Source organism: Pelmatolapia mariae, linkage group LG17, assembly GCF_036321145.2.
Source record: "Pelmatolapia mariae isolate MD_Pm_ZW linkage group LG17, Pm_UMD_F_2, whole genome shotgun sequence".
Lineage (NCBI taxonomy): Eukaryota > Metazoa > Chordata > Actinopteri > Cichliformes > Cichlidae > Pelmatolapia > Pelmatolapia mariae.
The window spans coordinates 37,034,438-37,049,285 of NC_086242.1; the positions used below are offsets into that span (position 1 = coordinate 37,034,438).

Here is a 14,848-nt window from a genome sequence, read left to right on the forward strand (position 1 = left end):
CTAACCCACCACCGCTTTGATGGTATGATTGATGCAATGCTGATTTATTATATGGGAAGAAAAAAGTGGTGGTCTTCCCGTTCGTGTCAGCAACATTCCCTGGCTGTAGCTGTGGCTAAACCATCCAAGACACGCATGCACATGTATGCCACTTCTAGTTAAGCAAGTAGGATTACACACACACTTTGAGATGACCAGAAGTGAATCCAATTACTTATCCGACAAAAGAAAAAAAACACTTGCAAGAAACAATACTGAAAGTGATGCCTATGCTCTGCAGACTCCTAAGGTGCATGTAGTGGATTTAATTCTCTCATAGTTGTATTGTGCAACAGACTAATGCACCGAGGGCAGATTAGTGTTTGACCAAGCTCTGATACCTTTACATACAAAAAAAGAGAGATGGCACAACAATGCAGCTAGGGTAAAAAATGGCAAAGAGAGTGGCAAGTGTGAGATCGAAATGGAGATGTAATTGTAATTGGTACTGAACCTCCCAGCTGACATGTGATAAGAGCCTGTGATGTGGGGTAGCTGTGCCTAGAGAGAACATCTTTGTGGCTTATTTTGAAGATATGGGCCTCACAGAAACAAAAGGAGCCCTGTAAAATGCAAATTACCCCCTTAATTTCCTAGAAAGTCTACAGATCTATATGTGCGCTCGAGAGCATGCTTGGTGTGATAAATCCTGAGGGCATCACAGTGAATGTGGTGAATTCTGGAACTGGTGCATATTCATAATAAGAAAAAGAGAGGAAAGATGTTTTGTATGTGGATGTAGAAAGAGTCCAATAAGTATGACCTTTATCATTGCCTTTTACTCCACAGATCATTCCTTTAATTGACGAAGAGGCTTTTTATGTGACTGCTACACACTTCTGGCAAAAGTCTATCTTCATCTCACTGCAGTTAGCGTGTAATGCGCCTGCTTCAGCACTTGCCTTGCCACTACAAGATAATTAAACTGCCATGCCATTCATCATTTCTGATTCGCTCCTTGGGTGGAGCAAAAAAAAAAAAACGGTATGATACATACCAAAGTCTCCCCTCTCTGTGCTTAATACACACCCATTTCGATGTCAAGCTCAGCTTAAAATGAGATGGGAGATGAATGGGCCTGATGTAAATAAGAACCAAGTGTGGATATTTCTCCTTACCTTGTGCTCAGCCTGCCATGCTCAGACTAATGGGTTATCAATCTTATAGCAAATGACATAAAAATGTAGATTCACACCATTTGTGTGGTGTGCAGTGGCAGCGTTTCATATTAACGCATTAGCATGAGTCAGGGCTAAAAAAGGCCCATTTGGCCCACTGTTACACTTATATCAAGAGGAGAAGTAGATGTGGACTCTGTTATCTCGCCCTTTCCAGCTTCAATCTTCAAGCCCCATTTTCATTTTTTTCTTTCATTGCAATCATTTGAACTGTAGCCTGTTTTTGCCACATTGCTGCTGTTTTAGGCATCAACATTAAGCTTTCAGCCCTGCCAATCAGAAGAAATGTAAGGCAACAGTCACGCCTGTTGTCAGGACTCTTTAACAGAAGTAACATACAGTCCCGATTAAAAGTTTAAGACCACTTGAAAAATGGCAAAAAAAATCATGGTTTGCATGGTCGGATCTTAACAAGTTTCCAAGTAGAGCTTCAACAAGAAGAAATGGGAGTCAGACAAAACATTTTTTTGAGCATGCAGTTTATTGAAAACAACACTTCAACTGAAACAGGTTGAAACTGAAACTTTTGATAGAGACTGTATTAACATCTAACTCAATCTCAGCTCAGCTGGTTTCATTTTCTGGATATTTGCCAGAAAAATGATGGAGACAGCTTTTAACAGCAGCAAAAAGTACATCATACAGCAAGGACAAGTAGTTTACAAGTTTTAGGACACTAGAGCAGTGTTTCCCAACCACTGTGCCGCTGCACATAGGTGTGCCGTGAGAAATAATCAGGTGTGCCATGGAAGATTATCTGGTTCCACCTGATTAGTATTCTAAGCGGTCGGCATGAGAAACGGGCAGAAAAATTACATTCTCTTCCACTTTTTCTGTATTCTTGTGTGTTCAACAGGAAAGTATTGATTGCTGCATCCAATCACACAGCACAATGTAGGCATTGTGAAAAAAGTAGTGATAATTTGTATGTATATTACATATAAGTGATTGAACATGATCACTACCGCTTATCACGCCCAATATGGCGGAGAGCAACGAGCACATGACGTCACAAGCAAAACCTCTATAGTGGCAGTAACTGACTCACAAAGGAGTGAGGTACACTAGTGTCGGCCTAAAGTCAAACAACATGTTTGTACTCAACTGCTCCATGTTGGCAATGTGTAGCATTGTGAGAGACTCAAATGGAAACGCACACTGTGCTGACTTTCTCTGAACCTCCAAAAGTCAAAATAGAGACATACTGAATGAGGCAATAAAAGATCTGTCAAGTGCCAACAAGGTACCTGTGTACTTGTACAAATGTGGGTTACTGGATCAGCTGTGAGACAGGTTGGTATTATCGAACAGACAGACTAGACACTCGACTAGAGGTTCTATCTATTAGGCAGTCCATTCTTCAAAATTTCTTACTGTGTGAATCCAAGGTCACTTCAGGGTAAATTCAGCCAATCCTGTCATCTTATCCATTTTACTTTCATAATAGGACTGATGAAAAATTGGATTCTTGATCATTTTCATATAAGAACCATGTCTGCGCTCTACTTCACCTTAAGCATTCATATTACATGTTCTAATTGGCCAGAAGCTTTAAATTAGGAATCAGCTCCCCAAAAAATTCCACTAGTTTTAATCCAGTTAGAAGGGCTGGCAATGTTCTTTCTTTTTTTTATCTGCCTGCTTTTAACATTCTTTCTTACAATGCCAGTTGTAGGAGCATTTAAAGCTCTTCTTGATGCAAAAATGTTGCACAATATAATGTATGTTAAATAAGCTCCTATAAAACAGAACATTTTTTTTCCACACTTCAGCACCCACAAACATCACAGATTGAACCTTCAGTTGATGTCCCACACACGCAGTTCTGCAATTTCACGTCTATTATAAGCTGAAATGTCTGCAAATTGCCCTTACTTCTACAATACTAATACCATTCTGCACACAGATTAGTTCCCCCCCGATCTAAATTTCTAACCTGTGTTCTGACCACTGCACCAAAAAGTCAAAGAAGGATGTCCAGCCGACAGTCAAGTTACAGCTACAACTTCAGAAGTCAAAGTTTTTTTCAGTCAAGACCTGACATTCAATTCAATTCAGTTTTATTTCTATAGCGTCAACTCACAGCAACAGTTAACTCAAGGTGTTTATATTGTAAGGTAAAATCTGAAGAGTTTTAGGGCAAAAAAATCAGACAACCCTGTGTAGGCAATCAATTGGCATCAATCGGGAAGGAACAAGAAGGTATCAGATAAAGATGATTTGCTTCTTTTTTTTGTTCAGCTGATCTCCAGGCTTTTCAAAAATTTGGATCTCCTTTCGTCACACCAGGGCTCCCATAAAATTAGCCCACGGGCTAAAGACAAACCATTGGATTCTAGATAAGGCCTTCGGTTCCTTTATTCCTTTATATATAAAAGTATAATATTGATGAACGTTAGATGTATTTTACTTCTGATGTTGATGTGAAAAGGAAAAACATTCATAATAACAACCATTAATGTGGACATATACACACAACAACCTTCCAATCCTTCACTGGAGAATTTATCCACAGCTCATAGCTGCAGAGACACAAACCAACATCTCTCACGACAAGTTTATACAGTATCCTCAAAGAGCAGCTCCACAGGCCGTCAGTGCCACGAGGCTCTCTGCCTTGAACAGTCAGTGGTGACAAATAATCTCTCTCCTACCCTACCTCTGCTTTTTGTCTCTTATTATTCCCTATTCCCCATGCCTTCCTCCTCTCTAGAAAACAGTAAAAGCAGCAGTTTGTTTTTTGCTCTTTCTCACCTCTGTGTTTTGATTACACGCCGCTTTAGTCTTTTCTCCTCCTCTTTTCAACAGTCTTTAATTCTTGAGTCTTTGCTATTGTCAGATGTGCTTTGCGGTGGATTTACTTTGAGCATCCGCAAGTAGTTTCTACACAGAAAAGACTCATGGGTTAACCCAGATTCACTGTAACTCAGATGACAACTGCATGACAGGGAAGAAGGAAACTCGGAAACTGATTAGTCAGTTTTCAAGAAAAAAAAATCTCAATCCCAAAGTAAAATCTGATGACATACCTTCAGGTACTTCTTAAGGTCCGATTAATCACATGAGTCTCCGTCCAAAAATGACAATGGAGCTAATCGATGCTGATGGGAGAGCATGTCCCTGCTCTCTATCAGGGGCCTTTAAACCCCCGTCTGCCGCGGTTAGACCTAATTTAATCTGACACTTTAAATGAAATATCTTAAGCCGTCATTGATCTTGGTGAAACGCTACCCTCGTGATCCCACACAGACACAACCCAAGGGCACAAAAAAGAAGTTGTAAAATGAAAGCTTTGACATGAAAGAGAAGGAAGAGATGAGGGAAGGGAAATAAGGACAGATCGAAGGAGACGGGAGAAGGGAAGGAAAGCTATTACTTCTATGCGGCAGGAAGCATACTGAGAGAAAGAAAGTTAAAAAAGAGTGAAGAAGAAAAGATTAAAATATGATGAAAGTCGTGCAGGAAGCTGGAATTAGCTGATGATAAGAGTGACAGTCATAATGGAGAGCTGAACAGAAGGACCAAAGCAGGAGACAGGGGTTGAGTCCCCAGGGTTCACCGCTGCCCCCTAACACACAGCATCAATGAACCAAACCAGCCCGACATGTTCCTGTTCCACATCTCAGCACCTCAAACCACCCTGGTGCTCATCTCCTTCTCATTTTAAACATGCACTTAAAATGCAGACACAGATGTAAAATGCATGGCTTCATTCCACCAGAGAACATATAAAATTATTATTACTTTTTTTGTGGTCCCAGCACCATGTGAGCGTCAAACCTTTTTCTCTTTTAAGTCATTTTACAGAAACCATTTTTCCAAATATTAAAAGTTCTCTAAACAGGAATGATGTACACTAAATTTCCAGATTCTGAATCTGGCCAGATATCTAAACTTGGTTTTCAGTACTCTGACCAACTGGATGGAAACATTTCAGTCATCAAAAAATGGTCTTGAGGTTCAATATCCATCCTTATTACTTGGACAGAAACACCTGGAAGTGGTTTGGTTAGAGAGTGGATTCATTGCAAACAGAAAGCAGAAAACTAACCAAAAATGTCAGAGACGAAAAGACAAAAGGCAGAGCAAAAGAGAAGATGATCTTAGTCAAACACAACTCAGTTCAACGAGCAGCTCCAGTGATGTTTATAGCCAAGACCACATCTAAATGGGGTTGAGACAAAGACAGAAACCAGAGCAAATAAAATCTGATACAAAACCAACAAAGCCACTAAAAAGAGTTTGTGTCTTTCCAAATGTAAAAACATGGTATTGCTGTGTTGTGTTATTGTGTTCCAACAAGGAGAAATTTACCAAACACGGTTAAATAATCAAATGGAGTCATGTTAGTTACTTGGATAAAAGTTTGGATCCAGCGTGAATGAATGGAGTAATTCCCATCAGCGGTTTTCAGAATCATTCAAAAGGAAATGATACCCCGTTTCTAGGTTTAAGCTTCCACTGCATGACAGCACACGACCGATAGCGATGAGCGCATATACTGAGTTTCAACAGTTATCTGATTACCTCATTAAACAAGCTGTGTTCCAGTTATTTATTCGCTGGTTTCAACTTCCTCCCTTCTCTTTGTCAAAAAGAAGAAGCTGTTTTCAGCTGCTCCCTTATTCACAGAGATCACCACAGGAGGTACCCCTGCATGTTTGATTTGGCAGATCTCTTACACCAGATGCCCTTCCTGATACAACCCCAAATGGATTGGTGGCTCCTCCTGGCATCAAACCAGAGATCTTTTACATGTCAGGCAAATGTGTAGACCACTAACTATATGCTGCTTTTCTTTCTCATACAAAGCAAAAAGGCTAAGAAAGAGTGGTACAGTGGTTAGTATTGCTGCCTCACAGCAAGCAAGTGCCTGGGTTCAAATCCACCATGTGAACAGTGTAGAGTTATGATGTTGTGACTGTGAGGATTCTCTCTGGGTACTTCTTGACAGACTGGTGACCTGTCCAGGGTGTACCCTGCATCTTGCCCTATGGCACCTAGTATAGGGACCAGCCCCCCTCCCTCTATCCTGTATTATAGGGGAGGGGTGCTGTCCATTGTCTAAATGGATAACAATTATTGCTTGTAGTGACCATTCCAAATAACCAAATGGACAGATATTCCCAAACACCACTGGCCTTTGGCAACCAGAGTCTGTGGGCTCTTCTTTAGAGCAGGATTCACCAGAGTTAAGGATTTCTTTTGGGCTAATAAAAACGCTTACTTATGCAGCCCCATTCACCCTACCAGACTCTATCTAGCCCCAACATGACTGCAGCGTCCTGACATGACCTCACGCCTGCCTACTGAGTTGATAGTGAAGAAGACGCAGACAAATCTGTCTGCTAAGGTTATTAGTACTCCCAAGGGAAGAAATCCTTACCCCTCTCAATTCTGCAGCTTCTGGTTGAACGAGTGGGGGGGGGGGGGGGGGGGGGGGGGGGTGTTAAGGCCATCAGCGGGCTCACAGCCAGTTCAGGCCTCACACCGCTCCTGTGGGATGGGGATACCAGATGCCGCAGCATCTCACTTGTTACACAATCAAGGAAATAATTGGTGCGTCTGACTTGGGTGTGTAATTCAATTAGGGCAATAAAGAAGCTGTTATTATTCTCTGGAACAAACACAGAGTCTCGTATGGCAAGAGGTGCGGTTTATGGTAACACATGAAATGTAGATGATTAGGGAGTTCATCCATGGACAGCTTTTAGGAAAAACTGGACTTAACAAAGATTAAACAATGATAATAAATCAGTTTTAGTTTACTGTCACTTTGTGAACACTTTAGTGTCTGTGTTATTGTCTTTGTCTGTGTCATCACTCTACCGCTATACAAGTATCTTGGATTTTCTATATTTATATACTATCCACTTTAGGATTTACTATGATTAATATAGATTTTCTTTATAAGAGAAAAAAATTCCCCAATTGGTTTCTTATCAGGCGACTCTTTACAGCCTTGCACAGACAAAAATCAATGCTGCAACCTAGTGAATCTGTTCAGCCATCTATTATTAAAAATGTTCCAGGAATTCATGAGTGCAGGCTGTGAGGGATACTAAACAGATTAAGATGAGTCCAAATTCCCGTCTGCATCTCATGAAAGCAAACATCATATGATGGTTCCTCCTAAAGTCAGGTTTCGATAACGTGAACGACAAAACCTAGAGCATCTTGAGCTGACAGACATCTTGCAGACATCATAAAAGGAAAAGGGGGCCGTGTGGTAGAAAAAAGTCCAAGAGTGCATGTCTACAGCTGCTTCACATAAAGTTTGTCACTGCCCCCCCCCGGAAAAAAAAGCCCCTGAATGATTCCTTGTGGAAGGTAAAGATCCCGTGGCTCAGCTGGCACCAGCTCTTCAGCAGATCTTTGATGGTGATGAGACTGATTTGAATGCCAACATGCATCCGAGGAACACTGTTCAAATCGAAAGTTATATTAAGCTAACCAAAGGAAAACAGGCTATCCATGCTTGCCTCGTGATCATCGCCAACTGCACGCAGTTTGAGCAACATCTGCTCCGTCTGTCGTGATGCTTTCAACCATCGCTGCTTGATCATTACTCCCCGAACTGCTACATCAACCTCGCCTTGTTGATCTTACAGCACCTTGCAAAAGTGTTTCATGTATTTACACCCATGGCAGACACACTCATTTAGAAGCAGGTGCAGTCCGGAACGATCCACACTGTGCATCATCTTTTGTTCATTCCCACAAGCCACTCATTCCCACGCCCAACAACCCAGCAACACATCACCAAGTCGTAAAATGACGCGTTTCTCTTTCAAACTGATTGCAAATTGTCTTACCTGATGCAGCTACTAAAGAACGGAGGTTTTCTTTTTTTTTAATCGCAGCTCTTCAATCACACGAGAAAACCAAGACGGCTTTTAAGAAGAGGCACAGTGTTGGAAACTGCTGATTTGGATCTCCTAGAGGATGTTTCTAGAGAGGACAGATCGGTTCCCAGCTCGGGTGTCTGCGGGAGAAAAAATGCTCTGTTCAGACTGAGAGAAGGCAGCAGGCTGCACACCTCTGAGCGCCAAGCCCGTTTAAGCGCTCAATGGGTGGGTGTAGCTGCTAAAAGGGACACGAGGTGGCGGTGTTGCACCCCAAATGGCAGACTGTAATCGCCTGTGGAGGTGGCTCTTCCTGCAACCGTGGCATCTGTGAACCAGCAACAAGGGATATGAAATGTAGTCTGCCATGCAAAAATGACTTTTATTGCAGAATCCACAGGTTGCATGTTGCTTACATGAAATGATGCAAATCTCATGCACAACTAACCTTATTAAATTTGTGTTTTATTTTCTATCCTGATCACAAAAGACCTAAGGAGGGAGATGTTTGTGTTACAAATGTCTCTGAGAGTACAGTATTTTATTTTACTCTTATTATTTCTTAAACCTTAATTTTCTTCAGTTTGAGAGAAGGCGTTAACTAAAATTCCATTTTTAGAGAGAGTTGTGTGTGAGTTGTAGGTAAGGTTCAAATGTTGATACAGGTAACCATGGCTATAATCACAGCCACACAAAAGATATTTGTGGCGATATTCTTGTCAACAATTCATTGAGTTGATAGCTCACTGTCATTGTTGTCATGTCACCTTACTTTCCTTCCTCAGTGAAATTGTTGTTGCTTTTTACACCAACACATATATTTATCATTAATAATGCATTTTCCTTGTTAGTCAGCCACTTATCCAGACTATTGGAAACATTTGGTCTTGCCCTCTTTCCATTGGCTTTAACATTCCCCAAGTCTGTCCCACAGAACTCTCTCCAGTATGACCTTTTACGTGCTGCATAGTTTTCCTAACCACTGTCTATGGTTTAGGATTTCTTGTACTGCTGTACCTGCTGTAAATGAAGGGTTCCTTTAACTCATTTAAAACATTTATCTCTACTTTTTTTTTTACTGCTTGTTTGCAGCTTTCATTACTCAGCACTGGATAATGGTCACTTCCTTTCTGATGTGTCCACAGCACACAGAGCCTCCTTCATTCATACCCTCTAATTCTTGATCGCCACTCATCACACATTCACATTGTGAAAGATTTCATACAGTGGCATTGGCACTTTACATTGTAAGCCACAGACAAATGTTTAAATAAATAAATAAATATTTGTTTCTATCTTGTAATACACACTCAAAACACTGCTTTGCTGCAGCAGACCTGTCTGTGTTTATGATTGCTCTTGGTGCTAATTATCTCTCCCTTGTACGTGAACTTGGTCATGGTTTGACTGGGAAACACTGGGTTGGCTAATGGAGCCGATAACCAGCTTCATGTGGTTAGGATTAGGGGGGAGATAAGATGAATGAATCCAGGTATTGTAAAGATAACCTGGATTTGCTGAACTTGGTTCATTGTACAAGTGTCCCAGGTGTTCCTCAGGAACAGGAGGGTGATAAGACAACTGAAAAAGACTGAGGGAAAAAGACACGTTACACACCCCAGGGGGAGAGATACTAAAACATAGCAGCAGAACACATACTGCAACACAAAAACCATCACAAAATGTTATTGTGTGTGGTGACTTGAATTCCCAGATTACTCTTAGAGGAGGGAACTGCTGAACAGTGGCGGATTTGTAGATTGGAGTTCATGGAGGGAGGGAAGCAGAAAGACTTGGGTGAGTAATATTTGCAGGTATGTGTTTACAGGAGGTTATGAATTATGCAATGATTAAAGTTACAGCAGTAGAAGCAGAGTGGAACGTAAAGCTTTTAAGGAATTATCAACTTATAATTTATAGTCTCTCATAGAAGCTAAAAATAAGCAAACCGTGGTTTGAAAGACTATTTAAGAAGTTCTTCATTGATTTCTTTTAAACATTTATGATTTCTGTAATAATGTTGGTGTCACGGTCCAGGGCTGGTCAGGCTTTTTCTCTCCTATCTCCTCTGCTCTCAAGTGGAGTTGGGCAAGTCCTACCTTTGACTCCGTCCATTGACAGGTTCCCGCTCTACAACACGCCTCTTCATCACGAGTTCATTGCCCTCCTGTATTCAAGCACCAGCTCGAGCTCTCACTCATTGTCAGATTGTTTTTGTAATGCATGTGTTACTGAGGCTCTCTGATACTTATTGATAACCCCAGTCAAAGCTCTCAGCTCTCTCTCAGCTTCTCAGCAACTCTCCAACTAAGCTCAGAACCAAACCCGAGCTGGTCTGTTCCCATGGAAAGCAGAACTGTGTTTTCACTTATCTAAAATTCACCTGCTTTTCATACGTCTTGGGAAAACTCTCGCCTGTCACCCACTGCCCCATGAAATCTGGTACAGAAAGAAACTCAAGTAGGAATCAGAGTTAAGATCATAACACACATTCTTTCACTGCAACAATGACGTCCACCAAAATGTGCTTCTCCTCTTTGGCAGAAGACGATTCCTGCTCAGTGAGCTGATTCTTCCCACTGCACTCTTCATTAACCCGTTTTTCTACACAATAAACCTTTAAGGGAGTGCAGGCTGTGTCCTCGACCCTCCTTTAGAGTCCACTAAAAGACTGACCTTCATTAATTATGGTAAATTGATAATGATATACTGCTTTTGAGCAGCATACAGTGACTTTTTTACATTCAAAGATTTTAAAAAGAGTGGATACCTTAAAAAAAATTGCAAATGCCTTGTTTTCAGTTTAGAGGAAGGGTAGGTTTATTGCTAAGAACAATATTGGGATAATTAACTGCCAAATTTTGAGTCACTTAGTAATGGATTTAGTGAAAAAGTCTTTTCAGTTTCAGTCCATCTGTGTGTGAGGCTTAGCAAACTGTATTAACAAGGGATTCCACATTCATTATTACAGAGAGTAAAACAAAATCATTCTTATCCGTCCTTGGTGACAGAGGAGAAAAAACAAGTTCCCTTTTAACAGAAAGAAACCTCCAGCAGTACCAGGCTCAGCGAGGGCAGGCATCTGCTGTGACTAGTTAAGGGAAAGTAAAGAGAGAAAGGACTGTCAGAATATAAAGTAATATCTTATTTAGTAAAGACTTTGATGTATGAACATTTTGGCAGAACTGCTTTTCATTTTTGGGCATAAACTTTACAAAAAATCTCGGCATTTCTTCTGGAGAGAAAACACTTGCATTTAAGGTTTGATGAGAGCAAGCCTGACCTGGCTTCTTGCTAAAATATGATCAATTGAAATATTTTTTGAGCTGGATTAAGGTGCACATGTGCTTACACAAATACAAAATATATTACTAAAGTAAGATATTTTCTATCATTTGAATTTCTGATTTGATATAATCTACTATCCAACCCTGTAAATAACGATTTCTGGTTTTCCCCAAAGAAACAGAGAGAGACCCATGTAGACTCACAGAACAGCTTTGTTTGTGATTTCAATTTACCATCCAGAATCCCAGTTTGATAAGACGTTCTCTTGTGAGAGCATGTTGATATGTACGAAGATGTGGAATTGTGGTTTTCAACTAAGTGTGACCAGCCTAATATCTGGCATCCAGTCCAAACTTTTAGTCTAACCTAAACCTAACCTTACACTATCCTTATGTCACACTGTGAAAGTCATTTTCTTATTTCAAGGTTGGTGTTTCGTCTGTTGATGGCATCGTTAGTTGGCTTTGTTTGTCTTTTGTCATTTTCATGCTTTTACTGCAAAAACTAGATAATTTTTTTGGATTTTATTTTATGTCTTTAGTTTAGCTTTACTTCCTGTCACTAATCCAATCAGTTATGTCTGCTTGATCTGTTTCCTTCAAAAGAGGGGAAATATCCCAGAGAAGCGAATGAACAGGCAGGGCAGAAGAGCAAAGGAGCAAACAGCTAAATTTATATAACAATGGAATTCAAAAGTAGATGGCCAAGGTGGGTAGGGCTTTGATAGTGGCACAGACAGTGGAGGTAGGCAGCAGTTTTCCACTCCAGTGGCAGTGGCAGCCTACAGAAGCTGGGCGACATCAGCAGAAAAAGAAGACTCGTCAGTTGGCTCTATGGCGCCACCTGTTGTCATCCTCTCTCTGCTCTGATTCCCAAATGTGGTCAAACATTAATATATAGTTTTTTATACACAAGTACTTGGACAAACAAAGGTTTGGCAGAACAAAGGTTTGTCCAAGTAAAAAAAAAAAAAAAAAAAAAAACCCCAGAGCCAGCGGGCACGCCGGTGCAGCCCCCTCTGGCTTCTGCTCTGTGGCTACTGGGTGACCCCTCGTCTGGGGATCTCCTCAGCCCTTCCCAGGAGGGTGGCACGGATGCCCCTCCGGTGGTCGTCCTTGGGCTCTCGCACTCTGGGGCCTCTGGATGGAGCCTGGATCTCCTCCATGCCTGCTTCATGCCCTGGGGGACGGGGCTATGGCCCCCCACACCCTCTAGCAGACCGTTGCATGGAGAAACCTTTTGTATACAAGCGCGCTGATCCACACAGGTGTGCACATGGGTGTTCACTGTTCGTAGACATAAACTACACCTTTCTTAGCTGCTACTTCAAAGCACATTGGGCGCTGTCGGTCCTGCGTGCTGCACAACAACATTCGATATTTAGTATTTACTGCTGTTCACACTTAGCTAGATTAATGTGATGGTGTTGTGTTTAGTATGTTGCTTTGTTTTTTGTTTTGTTTTTTGCTTGTTTTCTCTTCTTTTTCTCTCAACAGGTGATCCAGGAGATTTTTTTTTTCTCTCTTTGTCTTTGTAAGTGCCCTTTCTCACTGTCCCTTTTCCCTTCTGTTTTTCTTTTCCTTCCTCTCTTTCTTTCTCCCTTTTCTATCCCCCAGTCATGTCTGTCCCATCTGTAACAACTGAAAATAAAATAAATAATAACAACAAAGTTTGATCAAATGGACCAATACCGCAATGCCATGATGATCCATTTGGCAAAATAAATCCATTTGGTATCCTTGTTGGTCTTCTGACGGCTAAAGATCCAAATGGGACAGACAAAAAAAAAAAAACAACAACAACTTTGATTCAAAACCAAAGCTTTTGTCTAATGATATTGGTCTGTTGAAGGCTCACACAAAAAATGCTTCCCAGTTAAGGCCTCAGTTGCACAGACCTAGAGACCAGTTGGCCTGGCAACCCATTGTTTCCATGGAAGATGCCGTCTTCTTGCCATCAAGTCATCCATGCACCGGTAGTGGAGCCTTGCTGCGGCAATACTGGACACCGGCCGTTAAGAATCCTCGTTTATAGAGCAACAAAGTCCACATTTTAGGAGGCGAGAGCAGAAGGGGGTGGCAGAGCAGGGCAGCTCAGGTGGCAGAGCAGGGCAGCCACTAACCAGAAGGTTGGTGGTTCGATCCCAGGCTCCTCCAGTCTGCATGCCAAATATCCTTGGGTAAGAGACTAGCCCCATGTTGCTCTCCGATGCATGCATCGGAGTATGAATGTTAGAAAGAGCACTTAAGCTTGGGTGAATGAATTAGTTGTATAAAGCACTTTGAGTGCTCAGACAGAGTAGAAAAGCGCTATATAAGAAGCAGTCCATTTACCAGAAGTATTAGAGAACTTCATACATTTTTAGAGAGACTGCTGCGTTTTTTTAAACTTTCAGTTTTACCCTCTGTTAAAAGGTGTTTTGTAAAATCTGCAAACTGACAAGAACTGTTTGCGAGAACTGAGCAAGACCATCTTCCATGTATCGCTCTTGCTACAGCATGCCACACATCTATTCACTACTGTATGTGGAGAAATCTCCAAAAGCTTACCCACTACTCCTTTAACATTTTTTATTTACTTTCTCTTACCAACGTAGCTACTTGCTGTGTTTCTGATGAATGAGTGTCTCAATCATTCCTGAATCATTTACAAGAATGTCGCAATTAATCTACTGTAAAAGTCAGTGATGTGTTGAAGACTTAATTTTCTCTGCTGGCAAAATAGGTAGTAGAGGAAAAAAACATTATGGGAAATAAATGGTTGCCCCAGTGTTAAACCCACATAAAACATGTCTGATTTTGAGTACTGAAAAATCAAAGGACGGGGTGATCTATAAATGTAAATCTATATACAAATGAAGACACCACTTCATTAGGCTACTTTCACAAATATTAAGTCTTCGATGACTCATTGGATTTGGGACATCAGTCTTAGGGTCATAGCTCAGAAAGCTCACTTGCATGCTGTGTGCTTTGGACGAGCAGTGAATATCCATGTAAAAAGCATCACAATGTTAATAATAATGGAAGAAGCACAAACTTCACATTGCATGTGAAAGTGATAAAGGATGAATGGATCTTAGTGATGGATTTTAAAGATGGATTTATGCTGACACACAGAGAAACTATCAAATATTTATAATGCAGTGACCTCTAGCTATGACCGTACAATGACTGTAGCATATGTTTAAATGTTCCATATATTCCTCAAGACGGTCAAACAAATCTTGATAAAACGTATAAATATTGCCTGGGTGCCGACATCTATAAAATCCCACAGTTGTATATATTTGTGCAATTGACAGTTTCATTGAACACTTGAGAACTTAAGACTCATGTTTTATGTTTAGTATTCAGTTTGAGGGGGATTTCAGTTGAACGACCCTTTTTCAGATGAATGATAAAATCACAGAAAATATGACTTTTTTTTTTTTTTAACAGTTGCTAACTTAAAATGGCACCAAATAGTATACCCCAAAGCAAACCTTTCAGTATGCCA

At 40.9% G+C, this 14,848-nt stretch overlaps 1 protein-coding gene across 1 annotated transcript in view; it reads right to left on the reverse strand.

The window, feature by feature from the left end:
* Positions 1 to 8,155, reverse strand: part of nav3 (neuron navigator 3) — a 422,744-nt gene extending 414,589 nt beyond the window's left edge. The window contains exon 1 of the mRNA XM_063460845.1: positions 8,033 to 8,155. The gene's annotated coding sequence lies outside the window, so the exon portion shown is untranslated. The remainder of the gene's footprint in view (positions 1 to 8,032) is intronic.
* Positions 8,156 to 14,848: the final 6,693 nt, after the last annotated feature.